This window comes from Schistocerca piceifrons, chromosome 3 (genome assembly GCF_021461385.2).
Source record: "Schistocerca piceifrons isolate TAMUIC-IGC-003096 chromosome 3, iqSchPice1.1, whole genome shotgun sequence".
NCBI classification, from domain to species: Eukaryota; Metazoa; Arthropoda; class Insecta; order Orthoptera; family Acrididae; genus Schistocerca; species Schistocerca piceifrons.
The window spans coordinates 176,799,644-176,823,051 of record NC_060140.1 but is presented as its reverse complement, the minus strand read 5'-3'; positions in this window follow the sequence as shown (position 1 = coordinate 176,823,051).

Sequence of the window (23,408 nt, the reverse complement as noted above, 5' to 3'; positions counted from 1 at the left end):
GTCATTTCTGCAGGTCCAACATTTTGTGACATTTCTACTTGCACTTGAGAACAGCTATAATGCCGAAATGAGTAGTAATTTTCAGACTAACGGCGGAAATTTCTTTCAGAAAGGTTGCATACGTAGAGAAAATGCCCCGAGTCCGCAATTATACTTAGGAACTCCTGTATTCGCTGTCCTTTCTGAGCGAATCGAGTCCGCAAGTACCCAACTGACTGAAGTGACAAGTGGGTAGCTGTGGAGACTCACGAGTAGAGTCTTATAAGCACAGAGACGGCGAGTTTGGAGATGACGTCACTGAGCTCGTTTTCAAGCTTAAAGCGAGTCCACAGGGCTCATTTGTGAACTCTAGGCACCACAGTAGCTCACTAAGCATGGTACTATTCGAGGTGTCACCAGGAGAAAGATTGGTGTTATATCACGCGACGTCCGGAAGTGTGCCCAAGTGGACTTCTGTAGTAGTGCGATGTCGACGTCCAATGCCCACATCATTTCGCACAGCAGTTGAATAATCACTCGGAAGCTTATGCTGTTAGTGTTGGTCGTTGTTATTCGGTACGTTTGCAATAGAGTCCCGCCGTCGAGAGGGAGTGAAGAGGGGTGAGGCAGCGGGGAACCGTACCGTACGTCACCTGACGGCGCTACTGTCAGCGTAACTAGGTCTCCGTTTGGGTGTGGTTCAGGGCATCGTCGATATCACTCCACGCCATCCAGGCCGCTTTCGTTGGGGCGTTCATATATCCCACTTGGTCCGCGAGGGGGGAGTACTTCTCGGTGGCAGTCATAACGGTGGAGTCCATTGGTTTAGGTATACCTCGGCGAGCAGGCAGACTAGGTACCGGCACAGCCAGAGCCAGTATCGCGTTGCTGCCATTCTTGCTGCAGTACAGGTTCTCCAAGGCCTCGTCGGGCCGGACGCTTCTGGAGACCTATGGGGAGGTGAGCTGTCTCGTTCCGAGACTGTATGGCGCCTCCTCTTGCGCCGTTTAGGTGACGTTTGCATGTCTGTCCCTCTGTGTTGGAAGACGGCAGGGAGTCGTGGCGGTCTGGGAGGAAGGCCGTGACGCGGGGACGATAAGCGACGGGACGTCCATAGCATAGGCCGCGAGATCAGAAGTCGTCGTATAAAGGCACATTTGCATGCCGAGCGTGAGTTTCCGGGGAAACGCGAAATATTAATTAAATAAATAATCAGTGACAAATAAATAAAGCCTATGGCACACAACTGCAGCGCTGTGTCGCTGATAAAACAAAAGCACAATTACGTTACTCTTATGTTTGATTAAAAAGGTGAGCTCTGGTTGAAGTGGTGCGAGAAGCACGTATTTTATTTTATTGTCTGGCACACCGCCATATTTCATGTTATAGAAGAATACTGCGAGTTGCAACCACACTAGGCACTCGATTTTGTAAAGAATTATATTTATAAAAGTAAGTAGGATTATGAACTGTAGGCTTATTCATTGAATATATCTGATTTAACTAACTGTGTAACTTTTTTATGTTTAGTAGACAATCACCTCTGTACGACGTATTGGCATGGCTGGCAAATTATTGTAATATTGAGATTTAGATTATGAGTCCGCACCTACCGCAGCAGTCTTTGGAAACGATTTAATTACGAAGTCCGATTATTCAGTTTTATTTCACGGTCAACTACGAGTAACATTGCCTTTACGAAAAAGCCATTGTCAAGCGTCTGATATCGAATAATTAAACGTCCACGTTCCAGATAAGCAAATACAATTGCAATCACAATCACCATCATACAGATAGAATAATTAACATATTTAAAATAACATTCTTTATTTATTTTATTTATTTTATATTGGCGACTGCGTGTCGGACTTGTTATTTTGTCATTTGTTACATTGTTCTCTTTGTTTCATGTAAAAAATCAACTTTCTGGACCTGGACGTCAATGTATGAGAGATAACAAAATCTGAAGATATTTTCCAATTCTGAAATTTTGCGGGAAGACGCAATGAAACTTCCAGCAAAATAAGGTAAGACGCAGCATCTTTGCATTAGCAGGCTTGACCAGACGTATAATTCAGTGTATTAGCTTTTCAGTAAATTCTGTAGTGTTTCTTTTCCGCATAACAGTTTCAGTGATAAATTTCATTCTCAGTACTTTTCCCTAAACAATAACGTATGCAACAATACCAATACACGAGTGTACAATATGGCCGACTTCTGTACGATATCATGTAACATGGCCAGCAGCCATTACCAATAATCTCAAATTCAGTTTATATTTTTAAATTAACAGACAGCCATTGTTGCTACGAGCGATTCATGCTCAACTACATTTTATTTTAAAATCAGTGTCAAAAATTTTCTTGAAACATATATCACGTGTGGCATGGTAATAACTAGAAAACAATACGCAAAAATGGAACAGCAAGGACGAACTATTCAGGCGCAATCCGACTCGGACGTGAGACAAGTGTTAGAAAATGACTTTACGACAGCAACCGGTAGTGACGATTCATCAAACATTGACGCAAGTGTTGACGAAAATTTTGACGATAGGCCGTCCACTACAAAAATTTCAAAATCTCAATCAGAGCCCATGTTAATGCATGACGTCACGTCTAATGACGCGGCGGGGGCAGAGACCTTGCAAACGGTAAACATTGCCGACATGTTACAAATGCTAATGAAACAAAACGCAGAAAATATGGCAACCATAAGGAAACAGAACGCCGAAAACATGGCAACCTTAAAGGCACAATTAGAGACACAAAATGAACAGTTAAAAACACAAAATGACGAAATCAAATCTGATCTCATAGCAATCAAGATAGGTAATGACACTTTGTGTAAACGTGTGGAACTTATAGACGCCACACTGACCAAACAGATGACCGAACTCAGTACTAAATTTTCCCAGCTCAATACGAGACAAGAAAAGACTACAACTGACGTAGCACTTTTACAGACACAAGTAAAAAACCTTAATGTCACGTGTGAAGTTCTTACTGAACAAATTCAAACATATCCTTCAGTACATGACAACCTTGAAAAACGAATTACTGACGTACAGAATAAATTTGACAATGTTGAACAACACCTGACTGACATCTTACAATCAGATGCCACAGCTCATTTTCAAAATATTAATAAAGAATTTCATGATTGGGTTGAGAACAAAGACAAACATTTTGATAGATGCTTACGTGAAAATTTACCAACAATTGTGCACGACTCCGTAGCGCAATACATTACTAATAACAAACAGCTGATCAGTGACGCAGTACAATCCGTCACTGCACCCATGAGACAATTCACCGATCAACTACAGTCTGAATGTAACGAAAATATGTCAAAATGTACAGTTCAGAAACCAATATACATTCGAGTATGATACACACATTCCGCACACGACAAATACACAAGAACAAAACACACCACGACGACAACACATACCACGATGTGGAAACACAAACACAAGCTATTATCATGGTAAACCACAGCAACATTATCGTAATTACTCGCCAGCTGAACATACCAGTAATTACAGTGGAATAAATCCATATCACAATGCGAAGGAAGATGAAAGCTTAATGAAACACAGGCAATTTCAGATTTTTATCCCAGAAAAACGAACCATTCATCCGGTGATTTTTCTTAAATCTTTTAGTAACGCATTTCCACGCACTTGGAGTGACCGGAAAAGATTTCATATATTGTCGGTTACATCCAAGGCGATGCAGCTGTCTGGGCATACAGTCAAGGTGACGTATGTACCACGTACAGTGAGTTTGAGCGTGCTTTTCTGAACAAATTCTGGTCGCAATCCGTCCAGGAGCGACTCAGAAGACAAATTTTAGAACCTGAAACTTTTAACAGTAAAAATGGTAACTTACGCAGATATTTTGAAAAATACTTGAACATGGGACATTTTTTAGACGAACCAGTCGCAACGCGTGATATACTCCGAGCGTTGAAGGCCAAATTGCCTTTCAACATTAAGGAAAAACTTCTACATATCCCGGATGACGATTCAGATTATTTTTCAACAGCTTTAGATTCGGTTGACATGTTACTTGAAGATCAGCGCTTCGCGCGGCAAAACAGCAGCCACAATGTTTACACTAGTGGTATGCAAAACATGCAGGCTTGCCAACACAATTCTGGCGCGCCCACAGTTGGATACGCGGTACAACAAAAACAGCAAACTCACATGCCGTCTCAGTACGGAAATCAAAATCAACACGCGTATTCCAATACAAACAATAGTTACAACAGTAATAACATTTCATGCGGCAATCCATACAAAAGGCACCGCGGTAATAACTACAACGGTAACAACGGATACAAAGGTAATAACAAAAACACAAACAGAAATAGAAATAATAATAACTACGAGCCAAGACAGCATCAAGGTTGGACTCGTAACGATCAGTACTTTTATTCAAACTCTGCTTTACCACAGCAGCCACCAGGTCAAAATTGGAGCATACCTTACGACCGACAGGTAAGTTATAATGCGCAACAGCAACAACAACCGCAAAAGTTTGGAGATCATAATAGGCAATATCCGAATGTGAATATAATAGAAATGACACCTGATGCACAACCTCAATCTGTGTCAGTACCTAGTACAAATGCTAATCCAACAAACTAGAAACAGTCACTACTTTGCCCCAGGTCGTGGCTGAAGAATTCTTGGGGGGCGACTTCAATGTTAATCAGTTATTTGACACCACACTTGAACAACAGAATAATGATATGCCGAGTAATTCTAAACAAAAACTACCTGTTTTATTTATAAGATACAACCACAATAACAATATATCAGATGAACTTTTACAAGACAGTACACAATGTCGTTTAAACACAAATGAAATTGTTTTAGCATCTACTACTGGTGTAGTAGGTGGGATTCCAACTACTATTATCCTAGATACAGGTGCAGCTGTGAGCGTTTTGTCTTTTAATTTCTATAAAAAGATGTGTGAATTGGAACCTGTGCCTGAGTTTCCTGCCCAAAACTGTAAAATAACTACTGCACTAGGTAATAAGTCATGTAGGGTTACGAAGCAAGTTTTTGTAAACGTTAAAATAGGTAATGGAACCGTACAATGGCCATTCCTGGTTGTACAAAACCTTGTGACAAATTGCATATTAGGAATAGATATTATGAGCGAGAAGGACTGCATTATAGACTTCTCCAAAGGTAAATGTATTTTAAATGATAAAGGCAGTGTAATTATTATTGATTTGGACAGGAGAACTCTAAAGCATGACAAACACTGTACAGGGTACAAAGTTCAGTTAGTACTTGACAATGACATTCAAGACATGCAAACACACTCATCTGACACAGAGCTAATGGACTTGAAAACATTGCTTGATCATAAGATAAGTGAAGCTACAGCTCTCAGTGTACATGAACGTATAAAACTACAGGAAGTGTTATCCAAATATTTACAAGTTTTTACCAAACGATTAGGTGTTATCAACACGTATGTGTACAAGATTGAAGTTAAGCCTCACAAGATCTTCTACCATAAGACATATAACGTACCGTTATCTCAACGACCTGCTGTGTGGCAAGAATTAAAACAAATGTTAGACTGGAAGGTCATTGAACCATCCACCTCACCTTATTGTAGTCCTCTACTTGTTGTCAAAAAATCAAATGGAAGCATTAGGTTAGTGTTAGACGCACGAGCTATTAATGAAATAATTTTACCGGTTCACACAAAACCTGAAAATTTAGAAGAGCAATTACAGAAATTTCTAGATGCAAAATATTTTTCCACAATAGATGTCGCTAATTCGTTTTGGCAGGTGGGTATCACTCCTGATTCTCGGAAATATACTGCATTTATGTTCGGGGGGCGAACCTATCAGTTTTGTGTTCTACCCTTCGGACTGAATGTCAGCTCGGGGGTATTCATTACAGCCCTGGATACCGTGCTTGGCGACGATTTAGTTGAGACAGTCACACACTATGTAGATGATATACTGATAGCTACACAATCTTGGAATGAACACGTTGACACTCTTCAAAGAATTTTAGAAAAATTTGCACAAGCTGGAGTCACAGCCAACCTAAGAAAATCAAAATTTGGTTGCAGTGAGATAAAGTATTTAGGACATATCATTAATTCACAGGGCATACGTCCGGATCCCAGTAAATTAGATGCTATCAGAAACTTTCCTAGCCCTCGAACTAAAAAGCAGTTAAAATCATTCCTTGGGCTATGTTCATTTTTCAGACGTTTTTTGCCACAACCACTTTTGAACAGTAAACATCTGCTAAATCTACTCAGAAAGAATCAAGTTTGGATCTGGTCGGAACAGTGCCAGAATGACTTTAATACAATTAAACATGCTTTAGTGAATGCTAACATATTGAGCCATCCAGATTTCAATTTAGATTTTTGTATGACTTGTGACACTTCACGTACTGGCTTGCGCTGTTGCTTATTTCAAGTTGTAAAGAATAAAGAGGACGAACAGATAAGAATTATTGGGTTTGCGAGTCGCACTCTAACTGAATGTGAGCGTACATACTCCACTACTGAGTTAGAAACACTTTCCATAGTATGGGCATTCAAGAAATTCAATTATTATTTATTTGGAAAACATACGGTAATTTACACCGATCACCAGGCCCTGACATTTTTGTTAACTTGTAAACTTGTACATCCTAGACTATCACGATGGGCAGTTACACTTCAGAACTACTCTTTTGAAATTAAGTACATAAGAGGTAAGGACAACACCATTGCAGACACTTTGTCTAGACTTCCACAAGGTATGAATGATACCAACAGTGACTTAGAAAATATAAATGACTACAGGATTCTCTTAATGCAAGACAAGCAGTATCACCAATATTATATTGAAATGTGCAGAAACATGGCTGAATTACAAAAATCTGATCCTCACTGGTATAAGATAATAACATTACTGGTAGAAAAACACAATCATCCTTTGACTAAGTATTACAAGTTACACAATGATGTGTTATTTTACCGCCGACATCCAAATGCTACTAACTGGTGTGTATGCATTCCCAAAGAGTCTGAACGTAATCTAATTTGGCACACACACTTAGTTTGGGGTCATTATGGGACGAAAAAGTGTTTGGCAAAGCTCAGTACATACTGTTATTTTAGCAATATGAGAAGAAAAATTTACAGGGAACTAAAAACATGTGTCATATGTCAAAAATCAAAACCTCAGAATTTATCCACAAAAACAGATTTACATTCTATTTTACCTAGTAAACCCCTGGAAATTCTGTGTACTGACATCAGTGGACCGCATCCAGCAAGCTCTGGAGGCGTCAAATATATCTTAGCTTTTTACGATATATTTTCTAAACATGTAAAACTTTATGCTTTAAAATCCGCCACTGCAAATGCTATAATACGAAGATTCTCAAGTGATTACCTGACGCACGTGGGAAAACCTAAAGCAATTCTATCAGATAATGCAGCATACTACTCTGGGTACAAATGGAGAAATTTCTTGAAGGACAATAACATTAAAAGTATATTTATTTCGAGGTTTAGTCCACAATGTAACGCGACTGAGAGACTTTTCCGAGAATTAAATCGATTCATGAGGACCTATATTTCATCAAAACATACTAATTGGGTGTCCTACCTAAGTCTTTTCGAAGACGTACACAATAACTTAAATATTTACGATACGAATTACACACCTAACGAGATCATGTTCAATTGCAAACAGAACGATCAGTGGATAGAACCATTACCTAAGTTGTCAGACAAGGAAATCACACCTGAACAGAAAATAAAAGAAGTATTGACTACATTGACACATCACGCACAAATACGAAACAAACATCACAGAAACATAATAAAAAGAAAACAAAAATTCGAGGTAGGAATGCTTGTACTACTTCGTACTCATCATAAATCTGTAGCACTCAAACGACGCAACGCTAAGTGGCGTCTGCTATATGAAGGACCTTATATAATTGTTAACATACCGCATCCTGGTGCGTATCTGTTACAACATCCTAGAACTAACAAAATTATTAGGCTATACGCACACCGAGATCTTAGAGCATTTCATGCTGAATAATGTCAAGGTCATACCCATCAAAATATTGCCAAGCAACTCGAAAAACTCTGTTGTTACAACACAGATAATAAGTAGTATAGAAATTTTCATTTCAGCGGTTCCAGTGACGCAGTTGAAGACAGAAGAACTCTTCTTTCAGCGCGCGCCTCCACCTGAAAGACGGAATATTAAAGTAAAATTTATGATTACGTAGCAGTGGATGACATATTAATTTTTCACGGAACATTTGTTACTGAAGGTACCACTGACTTGGTGTGACACCTGACGAACTGACAGACGTCATCTGTGAAGCGATCTTTTACTTTGAGAAATAGATTAGACGCACATCTCTCAACACGAAAAGCATCTATCAGTAGTCAAGGCCACACAGACACTCCACACACACGCACAAAACGCGAGGAATCGAACATTTTCTCTCTCTTACTATTTTGAATATTTATTGAGTAGTGAAAACGCCTGGTCTTGCCTACTGATGTAATGAATGTTGTGTCTAACCTATCTTAATTTCAGATGACATCACAAAAAACATCGATAATATCCCAGCAAAACCGCTAAAGAGGATGTAAATATCTGCAATTCATGTAATCAAATGTGACACAATGTAATAACCTATAGCTATGTAATGATGATGTAAACATGTTTATGTGCAACTATATTATGTTTATGCTAAGAAAATATGTGACGTGTGTATGTATAATTACTTATTTTTTTAACTGATGTATAATGTAACTGTTACTATGTAAAAATTTGAACAAAACGAGTGCCAAAAAGACATTGCATAGTGAACCACTGTTCACGGACATTAACGAACATTACTAACTCTGCAACTACGCGGAAACCTATGTGAAAGAAACTGTTAATGCCATTCATTATGCAGCGTCTCAATGTAAACGCGATGAACGATTTCCTTGATTAATAACTACGAACATTTAGGTGAGCTATATTCAGCAAAAAACTGAAAATGTGAAGTGCATAATTCGTGCATCGTCTAGCGACATTACTACAGTACCGAACTTCAAGATGTTAACTGGATTAAATGGACACAAAGTGCCTGTCCAGAAAACAACACGACGGGTGGAAGAATTTTGGTTGGAACTTCAGGGAATGAAATGTTCTCGAAATGTGACGGACACTCTTACCTGGACTGTCCAAGGATCGACGCCAGCTATGTGCCGTCCGAGGTTCTGCAACCAAGCTTCCACGGAATGTAAAAAACGAACTGCACGTGGACCAATTACTCGACGGGTCACGTCTGATCTGTAATAAGCAATGCTTTTAGTCACAACGAACTGCATCACTACGACTATAATGGAAATGAGAAATGGACACGCTTATGTATTAATCACGTTGTTATACAACGATGTTACTGTGATCAAAAAACTTTACCACGACGATACTAACCTGTAAAAAATTATTGTGCAGCGGATGAATATGAACTGTAATAACGACACGATGTGTATAGGTCAACGCACCTGAAAAATACGGACATTTTTCTTTGAAGTATTTCAAAACAATACTATGTAACTAAGAACATTCAACAATCTAAGTTGTATTGTGTTATAACAAATATTGTAAATTTAAAACTAAGTTACCTGTCATAGAATGTAGTCTTCATATGTAATCTTGGTTGAATATTTTCTTTGTGCAACGACTGAAAAACGCGCGCACACGAACAATATGAACTGCAATACTGTGCCGCGTGATCTAACAGTACGATATAACGGCAGTCCCGCAGTTACACAGACGCTTCTGCACATGCGCGCACTCTATCGGCCAACATAAGAACTTTTACGGCGCACCCGCGTCATTCAAATTTTGTATATAATGTGTATAATGTGTAATGTAAGTCATGTAAATAGTTGTAGATAACTTAGATTTTCTTGTGCCTTTAGGTGAATTGCTCGCCTGCGGGTGTGTCCTTTCGCCTCGCAATTCAGGGGGCAATATAAAGGCACATTTGCATGCCGATCGTGAGTTTCCGCGGAAACGCGAAATATTAATTAAATAAATAATCAGTGACAAATAAATAAAGCCTATGGCACACAACTGCAGCGCTGTGTCGCTGATAAAACAAAAGCACAATTACGTTACTCTTATGTTTGATTAAAAAGGTGAGCTCTGGTTGAAGTGGTGCGAGAAGCACGTATTTTATTTTATTGTCTGGCACACCGCCATATTTCATGTTATAGAAGAATACTGCGAGTTGCAACCACACTAGGCACTCGATTCTGTAAAGAATTATATTTATAAAAGTAAGTAGGATTATGAACTGTAGGCTTATTCATTGAATATATCTGATTTAACTAACTGTGTAACTTTTTTATGTTTAGTAGACAATCACCTCTGTACGACGTATTGGCATGGCTGGCAAATTATTGTAATATTGAGATTTAGATTATGAGTCCGCACCTACCGCAGCAGTCTTTGGAAACGATTTAATTACGAAGTCCGATTATTCAGTTTTATTTCACGGTCAACTACGAGTAACATTGCCTTTACGAAAAAGCCATTGTCAAGCGTCTGATATCGAATAATTAAACGTCCACATTCCAGATAAGCAAATACAATTGCAATCACAATCACCATCATACAGATAGAATAATCAATATCAAAATAACAATATATATTTTTATTTTTATTTATTTATTTTATTTATTTTATAGTCGCTTGTTGGTAGTGGCGCCGGAGTAGCGACAGGCTATGAGCGTGACAAGTCGATCCCGATGTTATCCCTAGCAGCTCGAAGGAACTCTGGTATGTGGTCCGACTGACGACGATCGGCGGGAGAAGATAGCGGCGATGTGTAGGTGGTCGGTAAAATCGTCGTCGGAGTCGGAGGCGCTACGGTAGCGGCCAGCATTGGGTGATGCGTCCCTGAAGCGCTCAGACCTCAATGCCCTTCTTTGCAGCACACAGAACAGGTCTCTGGTTGGCCGTCATGTATAACGACCGCATGGCACCCGCTGGAGCTTTTTTATTTTTTTTAAAAAAAAAAAAATTCTTTATTTACAATACATTATAATTATACAAATGTAACCCACCACCTTAATGGTTAGTGGGTCCTAAGTGTTACAATGTTATTATTTGCAGCTAATTACATTTTTACTTGTGAACTAATGACAGAACAGGTTAATGGGCAAACTTAAGTTCTATGTTAAGCTATACACACTAATACCTACTTATAGCTAATCTCAACTGCCTGCAGTGTCACAGGTGTGTCAGTGTGGATATAAACATACTGCAATGCCTTGCTCATCGAGCTAATCCTGATGAGCGTGCCCCTGACACTAGGCAGACCAAAATTACTAATCGCTGCAGGTTCCTATTCCTGTTTCTATTTCTAAATCCTACTAACTAACCTACGTTAAGTTCGGTGCATGTCATTGTTGTGAAGTTAGTGTACCCCATTCCCCCCTAGCCCTGCACGTGGCGGATTCCAACTTACAAGTCGACCTGTCCGCCCACAGGCGGTATAGGATTAGGGTACTAGGACACGTTCGGTAGTTTCCTATTGATCAGGAATGTCCGTCAAGTAAGCTGTCAAAACCTTTCGTGATACCTCGTTAGCCAGATTATTCAAGGTTTGGAATGTCTCTTCATGTCTCAGCAAGTCGTATGTGTTGTTGTTTGGCGTAATGTGGCTGCTACGTCATCGAAAAGGGGGCGCTCGTAAACCACATGGTTGGGAATACCCTCCGATGCACCACAGTCACACGCGGGCGTAGCCCTCTTCCCAAACCGGCATAAATATGTCGGATGGGGCCCATGACCAGTGAGAAAATGGAACAATCCCCGGGTTGGTTCAAAATACCTCATACCTAGCCTTTCCTTTACATTTGGTAAGAGTTGGAAAGTTCTTCTACCACATTCGTCGGTATCCCATGACTCTTGCCATAGTTCTTCGCCTCTTTTCCTTATCTTACCGTTGTCCCTAACCCGAACACCCAAAATGTCTTCTATTTTCGTATCGTCATCTTTCTTAACCAACTGGTTTGCAGATAAAATGGCACATGGCAACGGAGATCGATGGTGATCTGTCGTACACCGTTAAGAACGAGGTACGTTTGGAATTGCGCCCAACGGGGCCCATAGGGGCGGAAAGCCGCAATAACGCCCATGCCTGCATGATCGACAGTGACCGCGCCGACAATGCCGTCGGCGTGGCAAAAGCGTAGTCTATGTTTGGTGTCACGAAGTATTATTTCGCACACCGCGTCAGTGACGACTTTGACGTACACCGTACCGCTTAAGATGGATAAATGGATGCCCAAAATGTCGGAAGCAGGGATCTTAGCTACCCCGCGTAGGAGGGGTTTGACTTCCAAGGTCTTTGGTCGGATGTAATCATTGCATTGCATTGAATCGTAGTGTCAATTTTCTAAAACGGTTGGCCATGTTCTAGTATAAATGACGGCCGTTGAAAGTAAACAACAGCGAGCGAGCGCTCTCCGCAGGCGGAAGCATACATACGGCACGACCGCCACTACACGGCTGCGAAAGCCGGACTGAACTTGCCTACTCAGTTTTTTATTTTTTTGTTTTGTTCGTTGTTGATCGTTGTGTTTGGTCGATGCGGACGTCACATGACATCCGTTCAAGTTCGTTTGTTGATCCTTCCACTCAGCTTTTTATTACAGAGGCCAACAATCTCTGACCGAACACGCTTTTTTTTTTGGCATTTTGTTCGTTGTTGATCGTTGTATTTGGTCGTTGCGGATGTCACATGACGTCCGTTCAAGTTCGTTGTTGATCCTTTCACTCAGTTTTTTATTACAGAGGCCAACCAGCTCTCTGACCGAACACGCTGAGCTACCGTGCCAGCACTCAGTGAGCTACGGCGGTTGGTACGGTAATGCAGCGTGATAAATGTTGCTCTGTACATTTCGGTGCACTGCGCGATGTGACAGTGTTGCCAGCTCCTCGTTTTCTTACACGTGTTTTCAAGATTAACCCGATCTGATTTTGCTAGACAACTGTTGTCTTAAATATGGATGAGGAATCGCATGCCGACTTTCAAGTTTGGCATTTTTTCTCCGCCCTTTAGTCTACGAGTACGAAGCGACCGCAGCGCCACAGTTCTCAGACTCGTCATATCCGCGGAACTACAGCGGGAACGAAAGAACTGCATTAGCACTGATGTATTCCGCAAGTAACTTCTGCAAGCACTTGTTGAGATGCTTACATTAGAACTGAAATTTGTGCAAGCTTACTTCTGCGAGTCGTGTGGGCAAGTTAATTTTAGCAACTTGCTGCAAGTACTTGCAGAAGTGTTTCCACTAGAGTCGTTGAGATCGGCATCCTGATGTTTACAGTGCTGTGCTAAAAAGCATGGCAGCCACCATCATCGTTGCATTAACATCGCACAGATTAAAAACTTGATAAGAATATCGTACGCAATTTTCAAAATTCTCTTGTCTATGGCACAAGAAAATATTCTAAACCAGGATACAACAATGCTGCAAGCTGTATCACCAAGAGATCACCTTTTAATTATTCTTCGACTTTTGCAAACGGTATTTATTACTTTTATTACAAATGTAAGGCATTCGATAACAGGATACAAAAATGCTGCAAGCTAAATCAAGAGATCGCCTTTTAATTTACTACATTATTTATCACAAACGTATTGCATTCATGTTTAGGCTGAGATTAAAAATCAGCCAAAAGAAAGATGTCTGTCTCTAGTGCCATTCTACTTTCTCTTCTGGCGAAACAAAGTAATGAGTTAATTTTTTCGCTTTTCCTTGGCTGACTGCTGCCAAGTATATAAGTTTATGCGTTCCCATGGTACTTTTGTTTCCGTTCATCTATCTTTGTGCAACTCTCCTTTTCCACACTGACGTTGTCGTGCCGGTGTTGAACCCACTAAATTTCTAAAAGTTTGAGGACAAACTTTTTGCAACTGGCAAGTTCGTCAAATACTTGCAGCAAGATGAAGGAAACTGTTTACAATAATTCGCGGAAACTGCTTCTGCAAGTAGACGGAACTCCCAGAGGTCGACTTGCTGAGGGAGTTTCCACATCAGATAATTCGCAGAAGCTGTCTCTGCAAGCGACTTGTGGAAGTGTTTACTTGCAATAGTCCACCTAAAATTACTTGATAGTTCACAGTTCGTGACCGATACCAAACTGCCATCGCAGTCGATCATTTCACTTCCAGTTCCTCGTCCGACATTCTTGGTGTGTTCGAATCTCGAATCATGGATCTAGCTAGCTCTTTTGTTTTGCATTTCGTCACATACGATAAACACACCAGCAACAGCACACACGCACAACGAAGCTAATGACACGTATAATTACAAACTGTGTAGAAAAGCTAATCCAACGGCAACAGAAAGTTTTTTAAACCTCGTAAAGGAACAAGAGTGGCAGGATTTTATAGTGCCGATAACATTGATGACAAAATATTGCTTCCCTTAACACGTTTTTCAGGCTCTTTGAAAGTTAGAACGTTCTAAATAGGGTACTAGCAATAAAAGGCAGCTAGGGTGGCTGACTAGGATATCGTGTAGAACAAAGTGGGAATTAAATCAAAATGCTAGAAGTAGTCACAATCAAGCTACTCTAGTCCATTACAAACAGTCTTGTAAGGTGCTTAAAATGTTATTAGGAAGGCAGAGAGTAAGTGGTACGCAAGTAGAATATCTGCTTCACAGGATAAAATTAAAACCGTTTGGTCAGTTGTGAAGGAAGTGTCTGGCCAGCAGCACAAGGTCGACGATATAAAGTCAGTTCGTAGTAAAAATATTTCTGTTACTGATAAGTCAGATATACGTACAATATTTAACAATCATTTTCTGAGCATTGTTAATGAATTAAATAAAAACTTAGTTTCTACAGGGAATCATGTGACTCCCTTGGAAAATGCCTTCCCGAGATTGATGTGTGAAGTACTCCTCTGTGATACTGACAAGGGAGAGGCTGAGTCAGTAATTAAATCACTCAACACTAAGGACTCTTATGGATATAATGGAGTGCCTAGCAGAATGTTAAAGTACTGTGCTGCGTATGTTAGCCCTGTACTTAGCCATATTTGTAATTTTTCCTTTAAGAATGGTCAATTTCCTGAACGATTAGAGTACATCACAGTAAAGCAGCTTTATAAAAGGAAGAACGGCACAATATTGACAATTTTAGGCCTATTTCTATGTCATCAGTATTGCTAAAGTTATTAAAAAGGCAATGGACGTAAGGATAATTGGTCATTTTATTTAACATAATTGGTTATCAAAAGGACAGTTCCGCTTTAGGAGTGGTTTAACAACTGAAAATGCTATGTTCTCTTTTCTCTATGTGGTACTGGATGGTTTAAACAAAAGGTTTCGAACGCTAGGCAACTTTTTTGATTTAACTAAGGCGTTTGATTATCTTGATCACAAAATATTGCTCCAGAAGTTGGACCAAAGGGAACAGCTCACAGCTCACAGTTGGTTCACCTCTTATTGTAACAACACACAGCAAAAGGTCATTGTCTAAAGTGCTGGGAATGGCTGTGATGTGGGGTCTGAGTGCGGCACGGTCAGTGTTGGGGCACTCCTGTTCTTTAATTATATAAATGATATAACCTCTAGTATTACAAGTGATTCTAAAATATTCCTGTTTGCTGATGACACTAGCTTGGTAGTAAAGGATGTTGTGTGCGACACTGGCACTGTTTCAAATAGTGCAGTTCACGACATAAGTTCCTGGCTTGTACAAAATAAACTAACTCTATATCATAGTAACAGTTTCTAATACACAATTCGACAAAACCCGGCATTTTAATTTCACAGAATGGGAATATGATTAGTGAAACTAAACAGTTCAAATTTCTAGGTGCTCAGATAAATAGTAAACTCTCATAGACAGCCCACAGTCAGGATCTTTTTCAAAGACTTAATGCTGCCAGTTTTACTGTTCGAACAGTATCTAAAGTGAATGATAGATCGACACTTTTCATTCGCTTATGACATATGGTATTATATTTTGAGGTAACTTTTCCCATTCTCAAAGGATGTATTTGGCTCTGTCGTTTCTTGTTAACAGCGTCAACTTATTCCCAAGAATTAGCAGCTTTGACTCAGTTAATACTAGGCAGAAATCCAATCTGCGTTTGGATGGCACATTCTTAATTCTTGTGCGTAAAGGTGTGCAGTATACTGCTGCATCCATTTTCAATAAGCTGCCACAAGAATTCACAAATTTTAGCAGTAATCCACGAACTTTCTGTGGTGTCACCGCCAGACACCACACTTGCTAGGTGGTAGCCATTAAATCGGCCGCGGTCCATTAGTATACGCCGGACCCGCGTGTCGCCACTGTCAGTGATAGCAGACCGAGCGCCACCACACGGCAGGTCTAGAGAGATGTACTAGCACTCGCCCTAGTTGTACAGCCGACTTTGCTAGCGATGCTACTCTGACAAATACGCTCTCATTTGCCGAGACGATAGTTAGCATAGCCTTCAGCTACATTTGCTACGACCTAGCAAGGCGCCGTATTCAATTGATAATTAATATTATGAAGCATGTACCGTAACGAGAGATGTTCTACAATTGTGGATTAAAGTTAAGTATTCTACCAGTTACCTCCTGTTTTGCTAGTCTTATTTCTCTGACCTGTTCCAGACCTAACGCCAGTCAGCGTGTAATTAAACGCGTGCATTTCGGCCTCCTCTAGAAAAACAGTGTTGGCTCTTCGGCCAACACTACACTTTCAAATCGAAATTGAAGAGTTTCCTCATGGGTCACTCCTCCTATTCTGTTGAGGAAGCCAGCCGGCCGTGGTGGCCGTGCGGTTCTAGACGCTGCAGCGGAACCGTGGGACTGCTACGGTCGCAGGCTCGAATCCTGCCTCGGGCATGGATGTGTGTGATGTCCTTAGGTTAGTTAGGTTTAAGTAGTTCTAAGTTCTAGCGGACTGATGACCTAAGATGTTAAGTCCCATAGTGCTCAGAGCCATTTGAACCATTTTTGTTGAGGAGTTCCTTGAAAAATTAAGTTGATTCTTGGTGTTATATTGTTGATTGCGTTTACTTAAGCGTATGGCTTGACTTTCTTTTTGGGTCCATAAACATTTTATTTTATCCGCTATTACTGTTATATTGTAATTTCATGTGCTGACACGTTCCATGACCTTGGAATTTGCTCCTCAATTTGGCCCTACCGAACTGGACGTGTAAGATAAAAAAATAAATAAACATATTATGCATACCACTAACCAAACATTACTGGATGCTTCCGCGCAAGACGCAGTTCAGCGTCACACATACAGTTACACTCCTGGAAATGGAAAAAAGAACACATTGACACCGGTGTGTCACACCCACCATACTTGCTCCGGACACTGCGAGAGGGCTGTACAAGCAATGATCACACGCACGGCGCAGCGGACACACCAGGAACCGCGGTGTTGGCCGTCGAATGGCGCTAGCTGCGCAGCATTTGTGCACCGCCGCCGTCAGTGTCAGCCAGTTTGCCGTGGCATACGGAGCTCCATCGCAGTGTTTAACACTGGTAGCATGCCGCGACAGCGTGGACGTGAACCGTATGTGCAGTTGACGGACTTTGAGCGAGGGCGTATAGTGGGCATGCGGGAGGCCGGGTGGACGTACCGCCGAATTGCTCAACACGTGGGGCGTGAGGTCTCCACAGTGCATCGATGTTGTCGCCAGTGGTCGGCGGAAGGTGCACGTGCCCGTCGACCTGGGACCGGACCGCAGCGACGCACGGATGCACGCCAAGCCCGTAGGATCCTACGCAGTGCCGTAGGGGACCGCACCGCCACTTCCCAGCAAATTAGGGACACTGTTGCTCCTGGGGTATCGGCGAGGACCATTCGCAACCGTCTCCATGAAGCTGGGCTACGGTCCCGCACACCGTTAGGCCGTCTTCCGCTCACGCCCCAACATCGTGCAGCCCGCCTCCAGTGGTGTCGCGACAGGCGTGAATGGAGGGACGAATGGAGACGTGTCGTCTTCAGCGATGAGAGTCGCTTCTGCCTTGGTGCCAATGATGGTCGTATGCGTGTTTGGCGCCGTGCAGGTGAGCGCCACAATCAGGACTGCATACGACCGAGGCACACAGGGCCAACACCCGGCATCATGGTGTGGGGAGCGATCTCCTACACTGGCCGTACACCACTGGTGATCGTCGAGGGGACACTGAATAGTGCACGGTACATCCAAACCGTCATCGAACCCATCGTTCCACCATTCCTAGACCGGCAAGGGAACTTGCTGTTCCAACAGGACAATGCACGTCCGCATGTATCCCGTGCCACCCAACGTGCTCTAGAAGGTGTAAGTCAACTACCCTGGCCAGCAAGATCTCCGGATCTGTCCCCCATTGAGCATGTTTGGGACTGGATGAAGCGCCGTCTCACGCGGTCTGCACGTCCAGCACGAACGCTGGTCCAACTGAGGCGCCAGGTGGAAATGGCATGGCAAGCCGTTCCACAGGACTACATCCAGCATCTCTACGATCGTCTCCATGGGAGAATAGCAGCCTGCATTGCTGCGAAAGGTGGATATACACTGTACTAGTGCCGACATTGTGCATGCTCTGTTGCCTGTGTCTATGTGCCTGTGGTTCTGTCAGTGTGATCATGTGATGTATCTGACCCCAGGAATGTGTCAATAAAGTTTCCCCTTCCTGGGACAATGAATTCACGGTGTTCTTATTTCAATTTCCAGGAGTGTATCATAATCACAGAGATCGGCTTACTTCAGATAAGCTTCGAACGACACTGGGTGAACTTACTCACTACAGTTATAAACACACTGATCGGCCAGAACATTATGACCACCGACCTAATATCGATATAAACCTGTAAAGGAGATAGCAGCGTCACCTGGCGAGGAATTACTGCTAGTCAAACAAACGCATGGTGCACGTAGTATCAATGAGCTTACTGTCCATGTGTAGAATAGGTAAGGTGCGCGATCTATCTTGTTTGACCGAGGCATATTGTGATGGCCCTGGAGCTTGGCACGAGCATTTCAGAAACTGCACGACCTGTCGGGTGTTCGAGGAGTGCTGTGTTGAGTATCTTCAACACGTGGTGAAATCAGGGTGAAACGACGTCCAGACGTCGTAGAGTTGGGCGGCCACCCCTCATTACAGATGTCGGATGTCGTAGGCTGGTCACACTGATAAAACCGGACTGGCGGCGAACTGTGGTGTGACTAACATCAGACTTTAATGCTGGGCGGAGTACAAGTGTGTCTGAACACACAGTGCACCAAACACTCGTAACAATAGGCCACCGCAGCAGACGAACCTTTCACGGCCACTGTTAATACTACGACTTCGACAACTACGACTGAAATGGTCACGTGATCAACACTGGACGCTGGTGCGGTGGCAGATCGTTGCACCGTCTGATTATTGAGTCCCGTGCCGATAGGAAGGCGTGAATATGTCGTCTTCCAAGCATAGAGTAAATATCTCTGGAGTGAGCACTGCATTCTGCGCATGTTGTCAACATTAAACCAGAATTGTCACGTGTTTTCGGGACTTCGCTTTGCGTGTGTGCTTTCCGCAGAGTTTGAAATTTATAATATCAAGAATTTTTGTTGTGTTTTCACCGTTTGTTGCTAGTGTAATAGCGATGGTGAATTACCGTTGTTGCTACGGATACAAAGAAAAATATGTGAAAGGAGGGATAGTAACTTTTCATGGGTACTATGTTTAAAAATTTCGAGACGCGTTATAATTAAGGCTTGATTCTGTAGACCTATTTTTCTACGATTTTATGACTATATAATAGATATTACGGATCGTACAAAAGCCTATAAACAATCGCTTCCTGTTTTAAATTTGCTAGTGGAACAGGAAAGGGAACGGTTAGTTGTTTCAGCAAATACTATCCTCCATGCATTTATCAGTGACTTGTCGATCATGTATACAAATTTGAAAGACGGGAGACAGATAAATTCAATAGAATGGGAGTCTGTAATTGTCTTCGTATAATATGTGTGTCCAGACCTTTTTGTTTACTATAAAGTTACAGTTGGAGACCGTGTTAAGTGTGTCTAGGACATGGAGAATGATTATGTGTGATTTATATTTTAGTTTCCCGAAGGATGAACAACGAGTAAAGATGTGGCTCCAGAAAATAAGGAGGGGTAATTTTGTCCCCACAAAATATTCGAAAGTATGTTCAAAACACTTTGAAGAGGAATGTTTAGACAGAGAAAAATTTGGACGTGTGTGGCTGAAGGTAGATGCTATACCAACTATTTTTAGTTTTGCACAGCACCTACTACCAATTTCTGCATTCAGCTTAAATACATTTTCTGCACAAATCAAATAAAAAACACAATAGTGCAGCTAATCAAAGTACACATTCATTTTCTTTGGTGTATTTTCCCTTCAATCTATTTTCTTCACCATTTGATTAAGAAGCGTAAAATATCAGTAAACATGTCCCCAAACTCCTTCATTTGTGTCACTTTCCACTTCCCTTAATGATGTTATATGGGTTGACTGTTACATGACAAACTGTATTTGCTTTACAGTACATTTAATCTCCGATCGCCTTTTTCCCCCTTCTTACTCAGTCTACTATTTATTTAATAAACTGGGAGCAAGTACGTGAAATGCATTAAATAAACACTTCAAAGTGTCACCAGTAAGAAAAATTGTGGGTTAGGTCGCAATAACGAGAAGATAAATACGCAGAAATAGCAGAAAAAAAGCACTTGCCCGCGAAAGGCAAAGGTCCCGAGTTCGAGTCTCAGTCTGGCACACAGTTTTAATCTGCCAGGAAGTTTCATATCAGCGCACACTTCGCTGCAGAGTGAAAATCTCATTCTGGAAACATCCCCCAGGCTGTGGCTAAGCCATGTCTCCGCAATATCCTTTCTTTCAGGAGTGCTAGTTCTGCAAGGTTCGCAGGAGAGCTTCTGTTAAGTTTGGAAGGTAGGAGACGAGATACTGGCAAAAGTAAAACTGTGAGGACGGGGCGTGAGTCGTGCTCGGGTAGCTCAGTTGGTAGCCGGCACAGTAGCTCAGCGTGTTCGGTCAGAGGGTTAGCTGCCCTCTGTAATAAAAAAAACTGAGTGACTGGATCAATAATGAACTTCAAGGGGCGTCAGGGGACGTCCGCCACGAACAATTACAACGAACTATAACGAACAAAATGAGATTTAAAAAAAAAAAAAAAAGTTGGTAGAGCAACGGCAAAGGTTCGGAGTTCGAGTCTCGGTCTGGCATACAGTTGTAATCTGCCAGGAAGTTTAATATTATCTATAATTTGCCATAATTGATATCTTACGTAACTGAGGTACGGCATTTTTCACGAAAACCTTCACAAGTCCAGTGTACACCAAGGTGACATAAGCCATGGGGTACCTCCTAATATCGTGTCGGACCTCCTTTTGTGCAGTATAGTCCATGGCAAGGACACAAGTCGTTGGAAGTCCTCTGCAGAAAAATACTGAGCCATGCTGCTTCTATAGCTTCCCACAATTGCGAAAGTGTTGTCGGTGCATGATTTGCTGCACGAACTGCCCTCCCGATTATGTGCCATAATTATTCGGTGGAATTCTGTAGGGCGACCAACAAATCATTCGCTCAGTTTGTCGAGAATGTTCTTTAGGCCGGTATTACACTACCAAATTTCTTTGTAAAAGTTTATATGTCAAATATTTATGTCAAAGAAGTTTGATGGTGTAATAGGGCACTTTGTCAAATTTTGTCTTTCGTCAAATAAATTTGATCAAATCTAGGGCCTCGCTGTAGATTTGATCATAAAAATCGCTTGTCTTGGGTTCACTGCAATGTGACGTTTTACCACGTGGGGCGCTAGCATCTCTGTAGCGTTGTGTCCTCTGTAATGTGTTTATAAACATGGCCGGTAAATACAATTGGTGTGTACCGTCAACTACAAAATTAATAGAGATGTATGAAGCTGATGAGGCGGTTTACAAAGTGAGGAACTCTGAATACAGAAATAGATTAAGAAGATTGGAGAGCTATAAAAATATTGCGGAGGTCATTAGCAGTGAGATACGGTTTTCTGACACAAAATGTAATTGATTTGTTTGTAAAGTAAAAATAGTTCTTAATGCACATAAAGTGTATTGAACATTTATTTACCTTCAGACATTGATCCTTTAGTGCTTTACAAATTGCTGCACACGTTTCAGGTATTATTTTCGTTAATGAACACTGTGGTATTCGAGTGCTGTACTGTTAGCTAGAGTTAACTCTCTCCTGTAGAAAGAAATCAGAGTGTTACAGTGAATCTGTCTTCTGCAGATATAGCAGTTCTTAAGTGAGTATTGTGCTTTGTGATATGAGGATACACTTCACTAAGCACTTGCTGAACAGTATGCTCTTCCATTCTTAAGTAATTTATGTACGACTTGACGTCCTCCACTACAAGATCACGTAACAAGTTTTTTTGAATGCTTTTATCGCCTCGTCGTAAAACTCAAGGCTTCACTCAAGTACGTTTCATTTTCTTCCCCCACTTCTCTTCCACATGTGCAATTGTGGTACATTCAGCTGCTGCAGTTAATAAAACAAGTTGTTGTTGTCAGCCATCTTGAACTTTGACGATAAATATGATGACAGTGTAATACCCTCTTTAGCACCACGTCAAGGATCTGGTCAAATAAATTTGATGAGTATTTGATCATATCTTTGATCAAATCTTTGACAAAGAAATTTGATAGTGTAATACCGGCCTTAAACCAATCGTGAACAATTGTGGACCAGTGGCGTGGCGCGTTGTCATGCATAAAAATTCCATCGTTGTTTGGGAACATGAAGTTCATGAATGGCTGCAAATGATCTCCATGTAGCTGAACATAACTATTTTCAGTTTACTATCGGTTCAGTTGGACCACAGTACCCAGTCTATTCCATGTACATACAGCCCACACCATTATAGAGCCACCATCAGCCTTGTTAACAACTTGGATCGAAGGCTTTGTGGTATGTGTGCCACACCTTAACACTAACATCAGGTCTTACCGATAGAAACTGGGACCTATATGACCAGGCAATGTTTTCCAGTCGTCTGGGATCCCATCGATATGGTCACGAGCCCAGGAGACGCACTGCTCTTAGCAAAAGGCACTCGTGTTGGTCGTCTGCTGCCATAGCCCATTAACGCCAAATTACGCCGCACAGTCCTAACGGATACGTTCGTCCTACGTCCCATATTGACTTCTGTGGTTATTTCACGCAATGTTGCTTGCCTGTTAACACTGACAACTCTATGCAAACACCGCTGCTCTCTATCGTTATTAAGTGAAGGCCGTGGGACATAGCGCTGCCCACGGTGAGAGGTATTTCCTGAAATCTGGTATGCTTGTCACACTCTTGTCAGTGTGGATCGGA